The 19,680-nt window shown below is 34.0% G+C and overlaps 1 protein-coding gene across 1 annotated transcript in view; it reads right to left on the bottom strand.

Annotated features, from left to right (window-relative positions):
• The window catches only part of LOC129751900 (uncharacterized), a 444,615-nt gene that overhangs the window by 98,301 nt on the left and 326,634 nt on the right, over positions 1-19,680 (bottom strand). The window lies entirely within an intron of this gene.

Genomic DNA, 19,680 nt, shown 5'->3' with positions numbered 1-19,680 from the left:
AGGAGACACAAAATCTATGATTCAAGTAACAAATATTCTGAAATTTTAATCAGAAACTTTTATCAGAAATCGGAATCTGAAATTAGAATCTGAAATTTGAATTTGAATCTGAATCTGAAATCGAAATCTGAATCTGAAATCTGAATCTGAAATCTGAATCTGAAATCTGAATCTGAAATCTGAATCTGAAATCTGAATCTGAAATCTGAATCTGAAATCTGAATCTGAAATCTGAATCTGAAATCTGAATCTGAAATCTGAATCTGAAATCTGAATCTGAAATCTGAATCTGAAATCTGAATCTGAAATCTGAATCTGAAATCTGAATCTGAAATCTGAATCTGAAATCTGAATCTGAAATCTGAATCTGAAATCTGAATCTGAAATCTGAATCTGAAATCTGAATCTGAAATCTGAATCTGAAATCTGAATCTGAAATCTGAATCTGAAATCTGAATCTGAAATCTGAATCTGAAATCTGAATCTGAAATCTGAATCTGAATCTGAATCTGAATCTGAAATCTGAATCTGAAATCTGAATCTGAAATCTGAATCTGAAATCTGAATCTGAAATCTGAATCTGAAATCTGAATCTGAAATCTGAATCTGAAATCTGAATCTGAAATCTGAATCTGAAATCTGAATATGAAATCTGAATATGAAATCTGAATCTGAAATCTGAATCTAAAATCTGAATCTGAAATCTGAATTTGAAATCTGAATCTGAAATCTGAATCTGAAATTTGTATCTGAAATCTGAAATCTGAATCTGAGATCTGAATCTTAATCTGAAATCTGAATCTGAAATCGGATCTTGAAATTTAAATCTGATATCTGAATCTGAAATCTGAAATCTGCAATCTGAAATCTGTAATCTGAATCTGAAATCATGGACGTGAACTTTAGAAATGTTGCCCATCCATTAAAATATTAAATCATAAAAGATTCACGCAATTCCTACAACAATAAAGCATTCATTTCGTTATCAGCATCAGCACAATCAATCAACAAACCACGCGGCGAGACGGCAGTTCCTCCTGCTGCTGGGTTGGGTGGTAGATTTGGTGAGCGACAAAAAGAGAGCTAAAGGATTTGTTTCTCCCGCAGCTACGTGAGGGGTGCGAGATTTGTACACCAACCTGTTGAAAACGTGGACCAAACTGGTTGAAATCTGGCAGCTTTCAGTAAATTCGAAAAACGTTGCTACAAATTTTCAAAACACCACACAAAATGTATGTCAATCGAAAGAGGAGATTCTAATGAATCTCTAGGTATATAAAAAGTGACCAATTTGAGTTCAAATTTTAGAGAAATCACGCTAACAAAATCGCGTAAACCCACCGACACGAGGGGGGAGTTTGAAAAATGACAAAAAAGATGTGAGTTTCATTACCATATACTGAACAACTGAGTTTTTTGAGGAACCAACTATGTTCTACGAAAATAATAATAAAGTTAACGAAAAAAAAACTAAAATTTGAATTTAGAGAATCGATCCATTGTTAACCGAGATACAGCAATGCAAAGCCAAAATTGGGTGACTTTTTTGAGGAAAGAATTTTTTCTACCGGAAGTTCCGGGATAGCGGCCGAAACTTCCTTTGGACCACCAAAAAATTATACATCTATGGATAGATTTATTCTTGACAATTCCAAATATTATAAAATCAGCGCAATATTTGAAACCTGTCTCAAGTTATAGGCATTCTAAAAAAAGCTCTTTTTCGGGACTTTTTTCATTCGGAATCAGCTACTGGTGATTTCGTAAAATATTTCGACTTTATTTTTCAATATTGAGAAACTAGAATAAATTATCTATATAATGAATTAAAATTTATCGAAATCGGTCAATATTTGCGGCCAGGGGAACTTACGCAAACTCTCGGGTCATATAGACCCGAACAGCCTAATTACGGATTTTTTTGAGGGAGCACTTCCGGTGGTCAAAGGAAGTTGCCTGGTACTACAGATTGTGTATTTCGTGATTCCCCAGGGAGGTTTTTAAAATCAAATTTTTGCGATTTTTTCTCGAAGAGTTATGATGATTTGAATGTGCGCTTCGGGTCATATTGACCCGAACGACTTTGGAAGGTTAAGATTGGTGAAAAGTGGCGACCCATTGTAAATGCTAGTAGTAGTAAGTGTGCAGCAGTTTGGTTTTTCTTTCGACTTAAGGAAAGCGTCTTTATAATTTCGAAAACCCGGAGAGTTGCCTTGAATGATTGCCAGGAGCAATATCATTAGGTCATAACGTTTGTCTGCCACCAACTTTCATCGCCGACAAACGAACGAAAGGAATTTTTCAATTAAGATTGATATTGCCTGGTCTGTGATAGATCGTCTTCCGACCAGCAAGAGCGGAAGGATAATTTTCAGGGTGAAAATTAGTCGGATAATACGGTTTTGAGCTGTAGCTGCTGCCACTTCTTGGTTTCAAAAATATCCAAAGCTGTACAGAGATATCCATAAAATTTAGTTGTTGTTTAGTGTTTTTCTTTTTAAAATTTGAAAAATAAAATCAATGAATATTTATGTATGTACAAGCTGATACCATACGAACTCCGTTTCGCTTTCAACTTGGAATATGTCATGAACAGTTTGTATGAAAGCCAATAGTCAAGCATTTTCCAGATGCACTTTTGAATTCATTGTTAAGTAAAATTGCAAAAATATTGGTCGATCACTTTGTCTGTCGTTTGCTACTAAATTTGAAATCAGAAATCCTTTGACCGTGCCAAAAATCTAAACCCCTTTCGGGGGCTCTTATACAATCTTTGATGACTGTAATCGATTGCCCTTCCCTCAAAACTCCCGTGTGCAAATTGTCAAAGCAATCCATTGTATAATAACGTCAATATAGCTAAAAACAGTGAAAAATTAATTTATATGGACGATTCCTTTCGTCGACCCCTGGCAAAACATTTGACATCTGAAATCGGTTGCTTGTCCCTGAAAACAACCGTGTGCAAATTTTCATCCCAATCCGATGTAAAATAACGACGATATTGCAAAAATATTGAAAGGTTTATATGGACGACCCCCTTTGCCGGCCTCTTACAATGAATTTAATACCTGAAATCCACTGCTCATCTCTCAAAACTCTCGTGTACCAGTTTTCGTTTGAATCCGATGTATAATAACGACAATATCGCATCAACAGTGAATAGTTAATATGGACGACCCCTTTGGCCGACCCCTGATTTTAGTTTGGAAAAGTGAAATCAGTTGTTTGTCCCTAATAACTCCTACATATGTGCAAATTTTCACCCCAATCCGATGTATAAAAATGTCAATATCGCTCAATATAGATACTGTAAATTTAATATGGACGACCCCTTCTGCCGGCCCCTTACACTGAATTTGACACCTCAAATTGATTGCATGTTACTCAAAACTATCGTGTACCAATTTTCAACTGAATACGATGTATAATAACATCAATATCGCAAAAACAGCGAACAGTTGATATGGACGACCCCTTTGGCTGACCCCTTACACAAAATTTGACACCTGAAATCGATTGCTCGTCTTTCCAAACACTCATGTGCAAATTTTCAACACGATCCGACGAAAAGTAACGTCAATATCGCGAAAACAATATTTGTGTTCTATGGACGACCCCCTTCAGAAGGGGTCATCCGAAAATCTAAAAACATTTTCCATCCTTCCTGGTCCTAATGAGCATCCATGCCAAATTTTAGCTCTCTAGCCCTTAAGACGGCTGAGTCTATAGAGGACAAACAAACAAACAAACAAACAAACAAACAAACAAACAAACAAACAAACAAACAAACAAACAAACAAACAAACAAACAAACAAACAAACAAACAAACAAACAAACAAACAAACAAACAAACAAACAAACAAACAAACAAACAAACAAACAAACAAACAAACAAACAAACAAACAAACAAACATACAGAAATTGCTTTTTATATATGGGTCATTCCATGTCAAGTGTGCACAGCGAAAAAAAAAATCTTATCGTAAATTCGCCAAACTTGGCCGAAAGACTTTCTGAGGCCTACAATACAAATCCTCAATTTTTTAGAATGTTCCGCCCACCCCTCGTTCCAGGACCCTCCCTTCTTTTTTTCACGATTTTGAAAAACTCATCATTTTTGAAATATTATATCTCCGGACTTAAAAATCATACCAAAATGACAAAATATGCGTTGTGTAGATTTTTTTAAAATTTATCAATTTATTTTATTCATTTTTTGATATAGTGACGTTTTAAACGTCAAAACATAGCTATAAAAATAAAACGTTATTTTTCGCAAGGAAAGTATATTTTTTTCTTGAATTTTATGATTTCATTGTTTTTTTGAGAAAATTTTACGTAAGAACCAACCAAAATCCCAATATATTTCTTGTTTTAGAAATATGAAAGATATAAGTTTTATTGTCCATCAAATATTTTCTTACAGTGTCCCCTTAAACTTTTGGTAATCCCATTCACGATTTTCTGGACGAATTAAATTTTAAATCAGCATACAATGTTGTTACTTTCTAATAAAACAGCAAATTTTTTGTAAAGATAAGATGCTTAAAAATAAAATAACACTTTTTGTTTCAATTCGTTTTGCTATTGGATAATAATTTTATTCATTATCACATAGCATAGCATAGCATAGCATAGCAGAGGGTGACTACCAGCGTCTCCAATTTTCACATTCACAACAGAAAAATATTTCAAATGAAAGGCCAAAGCATGCTACTGTAAGTTTGCTTACGATGATTTCAGTTGAAATTCCTCGGTGTTTCGACTGATGATGATGTTAATGATTTTCAAAGTGCACCTGATGATTTTCACATGAAAATCGAGATCTTCAATTTCAAACGAAAACGAAAATTTTTATTTTTATGTAATTTTTTGTTCAATTTTGTTTTTTTTATGTGATTATAAACTATTTTAAAACGGAACTAAGCCAAAAGCTCTCAATTCAATTGAAATTTATAATAATTTTTTATTTAAGTAAGAGAAATCGATTGAAAAGCAACAAAAAATTCTAATATCCAAAAAATATTTTCTTTGCAATTTTGATAGCTTGAATCTCTATAAAACATTCTATTTATTTGTATTTTTAGACTAATAATCTACTTATTTGAAAATTTTCAGCTAGGCATGAAAATAACAGCAATGATTTTCAATCAAAAAAAAAAAATTCTTTCATATGACTGTTATGCGGACCAGTCTGAATGTTTTGTTTACTGACTTTCATAGCAACCTGAGACTTCTAAGTTTTCATTTGGCGGCAAAAAAAGTTATTCGATTGTGAACTTCCAAAGCAGTCTAGATTCAAATGATTGTATGGAAATTGGAGACCATGGTGACTACACACATCTTGCATTGGCTGATACATAAAGTACAACTGTTAATAAGAGCCAACACGAGATGCCAAAATAAGTATCTGGATTTCAATACTTATTTCAAGTGCCGCTTTGATTTTCAGTGAGGTACTATAATGCACACCGTGGCAAGTCAATGTAATCATGATAGGAAAGTTCTGAAACAGCGAAATAAACTCTTTAGGTGCAGAGAACTCATACGACCCATGAAGCTGTTTCAGAAAGGAATGGGGAGGGTTTTAAATATGGGGCATCCTACATGGCAAATGGAACTTGGTAATATAATTATAATGATTTGTTGCACAGATTCCTATAAATTGAACAATCTCACCGAATTCAGCGCATTCTTCCTTCCTCTTCAAAGTACCATTTGTATGCAATGATGGGGCCTTATAGAACCAATTGGTCAAAGATTCTGACTTCAGCTTCATTGAAATTTGGATGTAATCCGGGTCTTCTTCGAATGTTTGATCTGACGAACGATTCGCAGAAAGTATCTTGTGTTAAAGTACATTTTCTTTCAGCTTCGGCACCGGCTCCAGCTGTTACAGCGGCCACTAAACATCATTCACCAATTTTGGCAATAAATTAAGCATGTAGAACGTCTACCAAATAAGAATCTATACTATATGCAAACTCAAAGTCAAAGCATCAAACTTCCGAACAGTTTTTCAGCACAAATAACAATTAATATGTAACAATGAAATCTTTTTCCGGGATTAAAATTCGCAGCGAAAAAAAATCCACGGCCGCAGCCTACTCCAATAATTTTATTCATTATCACACTGTATAAAATCATTAAGCAAGAGCTACCTTAGCGAATGCTGCGGATGAATTAATGTGAGGATTTGGTTCATTTTTTTCATAAAACTGTTAAACTTATTCACATAAAATGTGTAAATGTCGAAAATCTGCTCGTTTGTTGATTAACTACTAAACTTACATGAATTATGGCGATACTGGTCTGACAATACTGACTATTGACGCACAGCATTTGTTCATTGTATATCTAGCCTATATTTATGCAAAGTAAGCACAGCAGATTTTTTTTGTTGACATCGAGTGGCACTGAACAATAACATTTTTATAACTGATTCACTGACCATTGTGCACGAATTGTTTGCCGCACTTGCTCGCTTAAAGTCTGCTTCATTTAATATTGGAACAAATTCTTTTGCTCATTGTGGCGCTCCTAGTGGACGGATTTGGAAACTTTTTTCACCCACGTGTCGGGAAATTCATTACCTTTCACCATGTATTTATGTCATAACACCAAATGATAGCATTTTGTAAACAACCGCCATGGAAGCCGAACGGAGAGATCAAATTGTGCACAGTTTTCTTACGAGTACGAGTACGAGAATTTCTTCGAAACAGCAATGAATAATTTTTTTAATTTTTTTTTATGAAAGAGTAAAGAAAATGCTACATTTGTATGAAAAACAAATAATGAATTCGTTAACAAATGACTGAACTACACGCAATTGTTTGTGTTCCAATATTAAATGAAGCAGACTTTACATCCGTCGAACTTGGTCAGCATTTGGTCGTACAGCTTTCGAGCACGGATTCTGGCCACATTGTTCTGCTTCAGCGTCCGATTAGGCTGTTTGCTGGCTCGGAATGACCTTATTCCTTCCCGGAGACGAATTCGTCGTACCGTACTGTGAGCGGCCTGGAAGTTATTGGTCAAATCGCGGTCTGAAAGATTGGGATTCCTCTTGACGGCCTTGATGACTTTCCCACGCAGTTTCCGGTCGACAGTTCCACTCCGACGCTTCGAATGCGGCTTCCGAGCCGTCGTCAATGTTTCCTTGTTCTGCTTGATAACACGCCATACGGTATTTCTGGGCATTTTAAGCTGTTTAGCTAGCTTCGATGCCGAAAACAATGGATTTTCAAGAAAACTGTGCACAATTTGATCTCTCCGTTCGGCTTCCATGGCGGTTGTTTACAAAATGCTATCGTTTGGTGTTATGACATAAATACATGGTGAAAGGTAATGAATTTCCCGACACGTGGGTGAAAAAAGTTTCCAAATCCGTCCACTAGAAGCGCCACAATGAGCAAAAGAATTTGTTCCAATATTAAATGAAGCAGACTTTAATTGTTAGACAATTCAACTTAAATCTTTCATATCTCGAAAACAAGAAATATTATATTGGGATTTTGGTTGGTTCTTACGTAAAATTTTCTCAAAAAAACAATGAAATCATAAAATTCAAGAAAAAAATATACTTTCCTTGCGAAAAATAACGTTTTATATTTAGAGCTATGTTTTGACGTTTAAAATGTCACTATATCAAAAAATGAAAAACATAAATTGATAGATTTTAAAAAAATCTACACAACGCATATTTTGTCATTTTGGTATGATTTTTCAGTCCGGAGATATAATATTTCGAAAATGATGATTTTTTCAAAATCGTGAAAAAAAGAAGGGAGTGTCCTGGAACGAGGGGTGGGCGGAACATTCTAAAAAATTGAGGATTTATTTTGTAGGCCTCAGAAAGTATTTCGGCCAAGTTTGGCGAATTTTCGATAAGATTTTTTTTTCGCTGTGCACACTTGACATGGAATGACCCATATATAGATAGATGTAAGCATGAATTTATGTTTAAGTATAAATGGTGTCTACGATGAAATTGCCACACACAAAATAGATTCGGAAATTCGAGTTTTCATCCGATTGCCATAAAATTTTCAGGGTTTAAAAAATAACTATGAAAAACCTTGGCCTTAACTCCAGCCATAAGATCCACAACCTGAGAATCAACCGTTCTTTGCATGTAAACCCACAGGTACTTTCTTCAGTTCCTCGACTGTCTTCACTACCTTAGGTCGTTTAAGGGGGGGGTAGGGTCTAACACTTTCGAAAAATCGATTTTTTTATTTTTTTATTTTCTTATTGTAAAACATTTCAAGAATGTTGTGTCAAATTTTCAAGTCAATTGAAGCAAAACTGTAGAAGTTCTAGGCCTTTATCTCCTCCTATCTAATACTGCAAGAAAGCAAGAGCAGAAACTTCAAACGCGTTTTTCTCGAAAGCGCATTTTTGGAGTCCGTGGACATCGTCATTTGAAAACTACTTATCCGATTCTTTTCAAATTTGGAACATATTTTCTACATATAAAATACCAGACCCCAACGTTTTTCTTTTTTGTTTTTTTTACTTTGGGGAGATTTTACAGGTGAAAAATGGCGGATTTTTTCGTGAAAAATCGTAGTTTTTACTTCAAACAGCCACAAAAATTTCAAAAAAATTTTTTTTAAGTTAAATAAAAACGTTGGGGTCCAGAAAAACATCTATTAAAAATATTTTGCTCTGATTTTTTGACTTCAGATGATTCTGTGCTGAGATACAGTGTCCACCGCAAATCCTGTTTTCTCAAAGGCATCCTCGAAAGTGCTCCGTCAACGGCCCATTTTTCAATATTTTTCTACGAAAAAATTACTTAATGTTCTTTTAACCATGGTTTGTATAATGCAAAAAATTTGAATACATTTGTTTGAACGATAGCTCTAGAAAAAAATCGTGAAAATGGTGATTTTTTTATACCCGTTAGACCCTACTCCCCCCATAAGAAGGTGCTGCTTCATAATCGTCCAGTACTTCTGTGTTGGGAGGGTTGAACATATTCGGCCCGAAATTGACCTTACAGTCCGCATGCCACTTCAGCACGTCCTTGGAGTAGTGACATGAGGCCAAATCCGGCCAGAAGATTGTTGGGACGTTATGGGCCTTCAGGAGAAGACGCAGCCGCTTCTGGAGACACTCTTTCATGCACACCTGTCCGTTCATCGTGTCCTGGGTCATGAAAGGTGCACTCCGCTTCCCGCACGTGCAGATGGCTTGCCAAACCAGGAATTTATTCGCAAATTTGGACATCTTCTGAGTGCGCATCCCAGACAACCATTTGGTGGGTATATCAAATTTGCAACACAAATATACGTGCAAATATACGTGTAAACATATCGTATATAATGCAGCAAAACCAGTATATACGTATCATTTTGGAGGCCATATAGGTACATTAGCACTCATCAGTCAGATCAGGTTATAGATTAACCATGATAAAAAATTGTTGAAAAAATGATGATTTTTATTTACTATTCATTGTATTTTTCATTTCTTTTCTTCAATTCTGTTAGTGGAAAAATTGATTAAAAAATTCCACTGTAGTATCTGGAATTCGAAAAATTAATTTAATCACGATTTGAAATGTGGATTTTCGATTATAAAAACCCCATTTGGAACTAAGGAAATTCATTCGAAAGTTCATAATTAAATTTTATTTGGAAAAAAAGAAAATATTTGATTTTATTGCAAGACTGCCAGTGATCAAAGTCAAAGATAAAACCCTTTTCAATATTAAAATTCTACGAGATATTAAATAAAAAGCTTAAAAAAATTTCTAAACATCAAACCAACAACTTTGAATATTTATAATACAACATGTTCAATAAAACTGACAAACTACAGATTGGAAAATGATAAATAAGAAATTGAATTGTTCTTTATCTTATAGAGGGAAAAATCGCAGTTCTTTAAAAAAGGATCTTCTGTTGAACGATTTAGTTTAGACATTATATTAGAGGATATACTTTTTAAGGTCATCTGAAATTTCTTCAGATTTCCTCTTGCGATAAAATTTTCAAAAGATCATTCACTCTTCTTCAATAAGAATGAAATTGATCCGATACATTGAAACTAAAATTAAAACTAACTGAGTTACATAGCTCTTCGTAAAAAATATTTTCGAATTGTCAAATGAAAATTGAATGATTTACGAAAAAATCGAAATTCAGCTATTGGTATCATTACATGATCGGGAAACGAAGCTTAGGGAATGATGAGCTAGTTGGCGCCAGGAGCTTTAGGCGATGAATATTTTTCTCCTAAACAGGGGTAATTATATCAGCTTATCAGTGATAAAAACATGCAAAGCATTTAAATACAATAAAGAATATGCATGGGCTGCACATTGTAGGTGCAGATATATATACGAAAATGAGTTTAAATAACATTCACTCGATATAATTTGTAAAATAATATACGACTTCTGGTTGTCTGGGACATGCTCCGGAACGCTGAACTTATCCTTGGCCGTGAAAAACAGGTTGCCGGGGATCTGTTGAAGTCGGCCTTCACATATGTTTCGTCGTCCATGATGCAGCATTCAACTTTCGTCAGCATGTTGAGGAACAACATCCTGGCACAGGTTTTGGCGAACTTGTTCTGCTTCTCGTCAGGATTGGGGTTTTTTAATACCATAGACGTTCACAGCCAGTCTTAGTTTTGATTATCTGGACAAAATTCGGCTTAGGTGCAGCTTCTTAGCCACATCCCGAATGGAGGCGTTCGGGTTTCGGTTGAAGGCCCCAACTACGCGGTTGTGGTTTTTAGTGTTGCACGTAATACTTTTTCCTTCACTTCTGGGCTTCCGATCGGTGGTCAATCGTTCCTCGAACCGCTTAATCACTCGCGACACCGTGGAATTCGCAACATTTTTGCAATGGAACGATGCGAGAGATCCTTGTTCTCGTGATAAATGCACAAGATTTTATCACGCACGAGCTGTTTTTTTGACTCCATTTCTGCGAGTTTTGATCACTTTTAAACTTGCAGGAAGTAAACAATGCACTATGAACTAAATCCACCCAAACTTTCATTAAATTCTACCCAACGGTTAAAAAGTTAGAGCAATTTCATAGTGTGGCAATTTCATCGTTGACATTCTTTAGGGGGAAGTGTTCCTAAATGGGCCTATTGGATTAAATGCGCCCACGGCCGTTTGACGAAATGGCTGACAAGACAACATATGTATTTAATCAATGCATTTTGAGGATGATACGTTTTGAGCATAAGGCAAGATAGAATTTTATGAATTTACCAACTCAAAAAAAAATAAAATTTCATACAAGGTTTTGATACCTTTTGATGAATTATTTTGACTTTTAAAAATTATACATAAAGAAGCTGAAAACAAAAACTTGGTTTTTGTTTCTTACTCAAATGAACTTAAAGAGTAAAACAAAATTGAGCTTTTATGATGGTTTCATTATGATTGAAAAGTGGAATAAGAGAGTGCTTTTGTATGCCCCATCATGCTTGTAAAACGCCTCAGGTTAAATAGAATAAATATATGATTTTTATCAATAAAACTTTGAATCTTAGCTCTAATTAACATTTTAAGGAAGAATTGAAGATCTCAAAACAGATTTGATAAAGTTTTTCTTATGGATGAGCTGCCTTCATAATATGGAAACCATAACTTTTGTTTTGTTCTGTAAAATTATAAAAGAAATAGATTTTTTATAAAACTATGAAAGTTATCAGTTTCTAGCATTTCCAATGAAATTATACGGAAATATTGAAAAAAAAATTTTTTTTGCCTAAAACCTAAATAGGCGCATTAAGCCCGCACGGTTTGAGGTTCGGCAATTTTGACAACAGTTATAATAAAATCGATTTCTCAAAAACCGAAGGGAATTTCAACATTGAAATTATTCCAATGTATAGAAAACAAATGTCTCCATGAACAGCCATCATTGAAAAATAATTTATGAAACTCTCAAATGAATTATATCATATAGTTTATGTATGTGTTCCTTTTAAATTCAAAAATCATATTTCTCGCGTGAGCTTTCATTACTTCGTATGAAACAAAATGTAAACAAGCATTTTTATTACGAAAAAAAAAACCCACATAAACTAGCCGCTACTTTTTTCCATTTAGAATATTTGTAGCCTGGACAACATATTCTATATGTGGAACACAAATTCCAAAGTTGTTTTGATAACTTTTGCAGCAATTTTCTGTGAATTCTTAAGATGTTTCATAGGACGTAATGAAAGCTCACGCGAGATTTTAAATTTTGGTTTTGCTCTCGGCTGGGATTCAAGATCACAATAATCATATCGTCAATATTGTTTCGAGATCATTCATACAACGAAAATTAAAAGTTATAATCCAGTTTTACATTAGACAAAAAATTGATTTTTCCAATTGCAATTGATTACGCCTTTTCAACACAGAATGGAAGCATTTTATACATGTGTTTTAATAACTGTTTTTGAAAGATATTGGTGATTTCGAATATTTTGTCAGATTTTGTCCATCATCTTTAGTTTTGGTGCTATGGAACGTGAAATTGAAAAAAAATACCTATTTTAACAAAAATTAGCAATTAATTGATGATAAACTGAAGAACATGAAAATCGATTTGGAACCTTTTAACTATCCTTTATTTAATGAAAAATACAGATTGTGCCTAGATATTCTAGTTTCAGAGATGCAATGCTTTAGAAAAACATGAAATGCCATTTTTGGAAAATTTAATTTAAAAGAATATGACTTTTTCTGACATCACTGAAGAGCGTTTTAAGGTTTTTAATATTTAAGATTTGAATTTATTTAACAACTTTGTTGAAGGCTACAAAACGTTTCGCTTACCAAATTGTCTAAGTTAAATTTTGATCTTTGATTTGTCAAATTCCAGGATTTTCGAAGAACTGGATAAAACACCCTCAGTCACTGAGAAAGTTGATAATTGATTTGAAACATTCATTTCAGATGAAATCATCCGATGTCGGATAGAACATTTTAAAATTTTTGTGCTTACAAAAAACCACTATACGCGACCAGGTTTGTAACTTTAAAAATGCCTAATTCAAAGAATTCCTTAAACAAAACGATGTTGCTTTTCATGTTGCCAGTTTAAGTTACAGTATCAGAATAGTAGAAATGTTTCATAGCACTCTTCTGGAGAGATACATCAACTAACTCTTTATCTAACCCAGATAGATAATCTTCGGAAGCACAAATTCACTAGATCCTTTAGAAATAAACCTGTCCCAACAAAAATTACTCCAGCAGGCAAAAGACAACACAAAGATGATGACTGATAGGCTTAACAAGAAAGCAGAACATCCCAAAAATTACGAGAAAAAATTCTGAAACCGAAGTTTTTTTTCCAAAGAAAAGGCGAAAACGAGACCGCATAAAAAGCGGTATTGGTTGTAGTAACAGATGAAAAGGGGACGAATATTCATAAAAATTAACTATTACACTAAGCTTAGATTAAAACGATAAGAGGAATTTACTAACAACATTAAATGTGTAGGACTTTTTGTTTTCGTTATGTATTTATTTAGGATCTAGAGAAGAACCTTCTCGCTATTTTGCCCATAGGGAAAGCCAGGGTTAGCCAAGGTCTCGTTCGAATAGTTCACAAAGTAGTTATATTGCAGATCGGGTACTCTATAGAAATTCTGCGCATTAAAACCGAGGATCAAAATAATGCAAGATTCCTTACTCAATCCCATTCTTCAAGCTAAAAGTACATGTTGTAATACGATTTCTTTCAGCTCAATTTTTACGTAGCTAAACGAACTTAAAAGTAGACAAAAAGTTCGCATAAATTGCTAAGCAACTTCTAACCAGCTTCAAAAATCACTTCTATAAGCAGTACAAAAAATCGAAAAAATAAATTTTTCGCTCCTTCATACGCCTCAAAGTTCTTAAAGTCCGCTAATTTGATTCAAGTTAATCTAGCATATTTTTTTTTACAAATTCTCATTTAAATAACATGTTCTTACCAAGCCTCGAACCCGTGCTCACCGCTTGAAAATTGAGCTACATACTTGCTGCTTGATATGAATATCATGAGTAGGCTACAAAAAAAGGCTACAATTTTACTTTATGAGATGATTTTCTTCAAAACGACTTTACGGTTCTTAATTTCTACTTGAACTTGAAAGTTGGAAGTTGGAAGTTGGAAAGTTGGAATTAAGCCTTCAAATCTACTTCAAAGTTCCTATACTGCGAAGTTGCTTTTGAACTCCCGTTACAACTACATAATTGAAAACTTTCAAATTTACAAAAGAGTACAACAGAAATTTTTGATGAACTATTGACCTGTACAAAAAGATTTGCAACCCTTTGATAGCTACTTGATGTTGAAAAAATGGTAAACAAAACAGTACTTTAAAGCTTTTATTGAGTATTGGCTGAACTTGATAAAGAATCAAGTTCTATGAAACTTATGAGTTCGTTTCTAAAGTGATATCTGAACCACAGACAAACAGAGAGGACACTCTGAAGAAAATTCGGTCAATTTTTTGCAAAACCATAACACTGTCATCTGTTGCCGACATTGCCTACCAATATCGCAATTGCAATTCAACCATAGTAGGTAGCCATGAAATCGTGACATAAATTTTTGAAGTGTAAACAAACATTTTATAATTTGCACTCGAGGACAGGGCTTGAGGCGATCCCTTTTTTCACCAGCAGTCAACACACTGGCTCAGTCAATTGCATGCATTCCACTTTGTGCGGTCCTTCGCAAGCCATTCGTTTCCAACCCAACTGGGAGAATTCGTGACGCATTCGTTCTTCCATTTCTCTAAGAAATCCTCTCTCGTTCAAATCGTCCTGCTTTGCTCAAACTCCCATTCATGCTTCGACCGTCCACGGTCATTTTGCAGTCAAACGACTGCGAAAAAAACATTCACCTCGGCAGTCAAACCGCAGTCACTGAGTAGGTAGAAGTGAATATGCTTATTCGGAGCGAGTTCTATAGTGGAGAAGCAGTTCTGTTCGGACTGCGAGTGACTTCTACATTTTATGATTAAAATTTAAAAAATTGTCATTTTAATTTTAAGTTTTTTTCTTACTTTTTATAGGGGAGAGTGGGGTAACGTGGGCCATGTGTTAATATTTCAGGTGTGTGTGTGTTGTGATAAAAATTTAAATTCAACTGTCATTGTCGTTGCTTTGCGTACGCATATTTTTCTATATGTTGTTTTTGATTTAAATACGCATCATATGCATCATGCTTATTTTATTTTTATGATCTTAGTTTTGTCATTTTTTTCACGTGAAATGTTGCCAAAACGTTCGCGTGCTAGGTTTTTAAGTTTTTTCGATCATACGCAACTCTCTTTTTTATTTTATAATCTGAAATTGCTTTAAAATAACTAAATGAATTATGGAACGCACAGGTTTGGGTCACCTGATAAACTTTGTATGTTATTTGGACAATTAGGATTTAGTGGCCCACAATTCCCCATCGTTTTTCAAAATCCAAAAAATACTGCTCTTTTAAAATCAGTCAGAACTTGCTGAAAACAACCTTTTAAAAAATAAAAAATAAATGATACCTTGACAATGTAGAAAACCATACCATTTTTTATTTTCATTTTATCTTTTATAATAAAAAAAAAGTTATAGAACAAAGAAAAAAGTGACCCATGATTCCCCACTCCCCCATATTTAAAAGGTTTCATTATTTTTCAGTGTAAAATTTTCTATTCTTTAAAAATCAGTTCTCTATAACGCGTCCGAAGACATGAGTTTGGTGCAATGCATTATGTAAATCACAGTGAATTATTTTTGGATCTATATTTAATGGAATTGCTGTTTTGAGTCTTTGGCAATGGTTATTAGACCGCTGCAAGCTTTGTATAAAAATTTCCAATTTTTAAACTTTTACACCTCCCATAACCTTTTTTGGTTGTTTTTGCTATCAGAAATAGCAATAAATGTTTTGGAAGCGATCCATCCTGTCCTGAATAAGTGCAACGGGTTTTAATTAAGTATGGAAATATGGAAACAAAAAATTTCATTAAAAAATCTTCAGAGATGTACTGAAAGTTTCTAAAATATAACTTTGGATGAAAAATATTCCTTGATTCTTGTAGTACAATTCATGTGAACAAAGCATAAACGTAACTTGTACCCCAGTAAAGATATTCAATGTTATACAACTTTTTGACTGCTTAATTGAAAGCTGTGTAGGATGAGAATAAAAATTCTCAAAAAATTGCTTTGCAATAGCCAGAATTTTTATTGATTTTTATAACCTTTGCAAAAACATTTTATGAAATTATGAAAAGCTCTAGCAAGTCTGCCCTTTTTAAATACTTTTCAATGGATTCAGTTTTTTTTTATTTTGAAATGTTTATAACTTTTTTCATGAAACGCTTAGCTGCTTGTCATGTTAGCAAAAAATGAAGCTTAAGAATAGTCAAACCAAAAACCAAAGACCGACTTTATTTCAAGCTTATTTGAATTTTCTGGACGATTTTATGTGCAATTTTTTTTTCTTACATACGAATTTCCATACAAAATTGAAACGCGTTGCGCTTATTCAGGAATCAGCCAAATTATCTCAAATTTTGCACTGATGCTTGGTGGCCAAAAAGGCATAGTGGTTATATTTTAACTTCACTTCCAGAAATGCATAATAAAGACATAAAGCTTTAAAAGTTTTGAATGTACGATTACTAAGAAATGAGCTATCAGCATCTCATTTTTAAAAGAACTAAGCTTTAGTTTATGCAAAGAATGATCATGTTTAAAATTAACAAATCGCTTGTGCTAGAGTGGCTTTAATTACTTCAGCATTTTTTCCAAATGTGATGCAAACTTTCCACCCAACCCAACCAACACATTCCATACGCTCTACCTTGTTGGTTGGTAGGGGCTAGCGGCACGAGCCACGACCGGAGAAAAAAAATGAGAGCGAAAAATGTCCTATACCTTGGCAGAATCGCAGTCCCGCTTCCATTCGTTCAAACTCTCTGTTTGTAACCTTCGGTATGAATGAGGAGCGGTGGAATGAAGGACTGAAAAAATTATCTCTCGTAAAGCTGCGGCAGCGGATACCATACAAGCAGTCAAGAAACGGCAGAATGACTGCGGCCGTTTCGCATTCAACTGAATGCTTATGACTGTGGAAGTCAATCGGCGCACATTCGTTCGTTCACGCAGTCACAGTCAGAATGCGATCCCTTACCAAGCCCTGCTCGAGGATACCGCAAGAATCGTTTTTACTACATTTACGAAGATCGGGATTGCAAAATTGAAAACAAAAACTGTTAAATCTTCCCGGAGAACAAGTATTCATACGGTTATAAACGTGACTCAGGATTAAGTGCCTCCCAAAAAACCTTTCATGATTATTTTTATAAAATTTACTAAAAAAAATAGTTTTCGAGACATAAATAAAAAAAATTGCAACACAATTTGTTTTTTTGTTTGATTCGCAAATTAAAGTGAATAAATCCTGGCAAAATTCCAGGCATTTTTCTATAAAGTCCGGGCAACCGTGCCGGGCCGTTCCCAACTTTTCTATTGAATATCCGGGCAAACAAGGATAAAACCGGGTAGGTAACCTTAATAGAAGCGACCTAACAAGGGTGCCCAACCTCTTTTGTTTCAACCGATAAGATCTTGAGATCCAGGAGATTATCAAAAAAAAAAAATTTTTTTTTAAATCATGAGAATCATTCGTAAAGATTTCTGGAAACACCGAATTACATATTTAAGTCATCAAAATTCAAAACAATCAAAATTTAATTCCAACTTATACCAGCAATCTCGAAAATCACGATTGGTTCTGAGTTCTCACAAAATCAGTAATTAAAACGTAGGCACCACAAATTGCTATCCCTCTATGTTCTAATTAGCTAACCAGAAGAATGTTCGAGATGCTAATGAATGAGTTCCAAAACGAGCGGTCAGAGCCTGCTATGAAGTGATCACGCAAGGTAGAAATATCGTGAAATATTGTACATTTTAACAGTTGTTTGAGAATGCAGAGTTTTACGATTTTTCTCTAGAGCATGTTGGAATTTCTTAAAAGATATTTTAAAAAAATGAACAACTTTGATCGTGACTTTGTGTGCTATTTTTGACAAAATTTACTCGAGTTTTCCATGGTGATGGCTTCTGTACCATGTTTTTCAAGATGTTAACCGATTATAGGATAGTGCCTTTCAAAAATTACGCTATTTCTAGATTAAATATACTTTTTTCTGGTTCAACTGATATATGGCATATATTGTAAAAAGGTTGGACCATAAATTGGGCAAAAGCAACTAGACATTTGTCAGTTAGCAAAAAATGATCCAGAAACAATTTGTTTTACTAATGTGAAAAATACACTTTTCAAGTCGTAAATTAAATTTTCGTATCCTACTCTTTTGCATCGTATGTCATTAGGATCATAGTGAATTTTAATACCTTTAAAAAACTGCAAACAAGAAGACCAACTCGTGTGAAATTTGGTAACAGTCTCATCATATTTTAAATGCCTTGGTTTCACCTCTCCTTTTTCTCAAAACGAGGTGGTATAAACATTGATAGTTTCTTGTAGTTGATTTTTATATATACACCATTACTTTAGCATTTCTTTTTCAACATTTCTAACATTATTCAAGCTGTATTTAGTATTTTAATTTTTTTTTATTCTGGTGACTATAGGCATTTTTTTTGTTATTTCACCGATAAACTGCTTCTTCAATAAATAATTTAATAATTTTAACAATTCTACCTTTTATACTTTCTTTATAGCATTAAATAATCAGAGTCCACATTCTTTCGTGAGCAGTCCTTAACGTAGAAATGTAAAATTGTTGCCAAATATTGTCTGAGTAAAATATTTGAGCCACGTTACTAGGTTTCTACGATAAGTTTTGTACAAATCGGTTGAGATACATGAGAGGTACATCGGTTTTGAATAGAAGTGTCAAATTGATACTCCCATAACTCCAACGGGTTCAAAAGAAATCTGAGTATGACGATAAAGGCAACATTATAATTAAGTTCCTAATGATCAAAACATTTTTGCAAATTAATGCTTATGTATTTTATATATAAAAAATACAAAAAAAATGGCAGGTTTGAGTATATCTCAATAGAATTTATACGAATTAAATTTTTACTGCAAGTTTTCCCGTTTGTGGGCAGAACCACGCTTGATCTATTAACGTTTGGGGGTACATGCGGGGAACTGAAATGAAGGGAGAAAATTCTTCAATGATCACACAAATTGTGCAGCCAATGCATTGAATTTGTGGTAATCTGTGACAAATTGCTAGAGAAAATTAGAAGTTTTGTGTTCAAATGAGAGTAACCAGTGCTCAGAGTGTTTAGTGTTAAAATCCCAGACAAATAAACAAACAAAAACAAAGTGCTCAGAGTGAGTGAAAATGTACTAATTGTTGCAAATTGTTGCAATTTGTGAAGCAGTTGTGGAATTTTGATCATTACCACTCCAAATGCAAAGAATTCTCTCTTGATTTCAATCCCTTGAGTAGATGCAACACTATCCGTATCTATCACTTCATAGTAGTTAACCCGTGCGAAAAAAAATTGATATGTGTTGATAATGCTTCTAAATAAATTCTACTCGCTCATTTTCACCATCTTTCATTTCATCTAACCTTCTATCCATCTTTAAAATTTCATAATCTTTAGATGTCCCTTCTAAAAAGGAGGAGGAGTTTGTATATCTTTCCAATATTCAAAGGCTTG

This window comes from Uranotaenia lowii, chromosome 3, assembly GCF_029784155.1.
Source record: "Uranotaenia lowii strain MFRU-FL chromosome 3, ASM2978415v1, whole genome shotgun sequence".
NCBI lineage: Eukaryota > Metazoa > Arthropoda > Insecta > Diptera > Culicidae > Uranotaenia > Uranotaenia lowii.
Note: the sequence above shows the minus strand (reverse complement) of the source record. Positions and strands in the feature narration are given on the sequence as shown.